Here is a 1,529-nt window from a genome sequence, read left to right as displayed (position 1 = left end):
CTATCTATCTATCTATCTATCTATCTATCTATCTATCTATCTATCTATCTATCTATCTATCTATCTATCTATCTATCTATCTATCTATCTATCTATCTATCTATCTATCTATCTATCTATCTATCCATCCATCCATCCATCCATCCATCCATCCATCCATCCATCCATCCATCCATCCATCCCAGCATTGTCATTCAGACAGCACTCGTAAATATGATATGGCAAGGGTATAATAAAGGTATCTTCATTGAAGTTTAATAGCCTAATTACCGAATAAGCCTACAGCTTTGTTTACGAATGCATTAATAAGTCAACGTAAAATGAATAATTCACAATTAAATAATTCATGTTCGTTGCGTTGGCCAGAATCTTTATGGGCTTTCAAAGGTGTATAGTAAAAGTGACTTGATGAATTGAAAATGGGGGACCCGAAAGTATGTATTGAGCTGTACACTGTACTGTACCCATTCTGCAATCTGTTAATAAAGTTTTCAATCAATCAATCAATCAATCACAGCAGAGAGGGTGCTAAATGAAAACAAACTGTCCCGACGTGCGCCTCGGTCTGCACGGGGAGGGGAGGGGCGAGAGGAGCCGAAGGAGGGAGGGGGGGTAACGCGCTCACACATGGATGGGGCAGTTGGAGACAGTTTATGACATGGACAAGAAGTCAGTTGACAGACACATCATCGAACATGTTGTTATGTTCGAGTTCGAGGAGCTAGTCAGAGGAGATCGATGCTGTTGATTATTGTTTTCTCGACTGAAAGGTGATCGCCGAAGACTTTTTTTCTTTTGGGAGTTATTACTACTAGTTTGGCACCCCACATGTCTCCTCCTCCAGACAGTGTGTACATGGATATTTGATATTTTTCCTGTAATAAACGTTAATGTAACTTGAGTGACAACCGTGTCACGTTGACCGTACATTACCTAACGGGTTGGCTGTCAGATTCCCCTCTGACATGGATTTTAACTTAACGCGTAAAAGTTGAGGAATGGACTGAAAGTTATTTTTTTTGGGGAGGGGGCCGGTTGCCTTGGCATTTGATCGGTGACACGAAAGACGCGAAGCTATAGTGATTTTCTTTAAAAAACAAACTAAATTGAGAGAAGATATATAATGCAAAAGTTCAAGTCCTCCACACACCACGCCAACAACACACTGCCCCGGGACGCGGAGCTGCAGCTGCGGTTGGCCGACCATGACGGGGACACGAAGCCCGCCGCTGCGAAGGAGAACGGCGCCGGGACGCACTGGGAGCCCGCCGCCGCGGAGAGCAGCTCCTTCTGCACCAAGAGGAAGATGCTGGTCGGTCTGGATGTACTGTGCCTCTGCGTCGGTAAGTTGCATTTGGTGTCACTTGGTTGTGATCCTCTTCTTATGATGAGTTGAAAATGGGGGACCTTGATGTAAACAAGACGAAAGTCTTTCTCAGGTCTGCATCCCCTTAACATTGAGCTGTACTGTACTGTACCCATTCTGCAATCTGTTCATAACATTTTCAATCAATCAATCAATCAATCAA

General features: G+C 43.7%; 1 pseudogene across 1 annotated transcript in view; it reads left to right on the top strand.

Annotated features, from left to right (window-relative positions):
• The first annotated feature begins 641 nt into the window (after window positions 1-641).
• The window catches only part of LOC311240433 (phospholipid phosphatase 3-like), a 44,405-nt pseudogene continuing 43,517 nt past the window's right edge, over window positions 642-1,529 (top strand). Inside the window, exon 1 of the transcript XR_014621102.1 lies at window positions 642-1,339. The product of XR_014621102.1 is annotated as a phospholipid phosphatase 3-like (transcript). The remainder of the gene's footprint in view (window positions 1,340-1,529) is intronic.

The sequence above is a fragment of the Notolepis coatsorum genome (genome assembly GCF_963971535.1).
Source record: "Notolepis coatsorum genome assembly, chromosome: 14".
Lineage (NCBI taxonomy): Eukaryota > Metazoa > Chordata > Actinopteri > Aulopiformes > Paralepididae > Notolepis > Notolepis coatsorum.
This window is presented reverse-complemented; position numbering and strand designations above follow the sequence as displayed.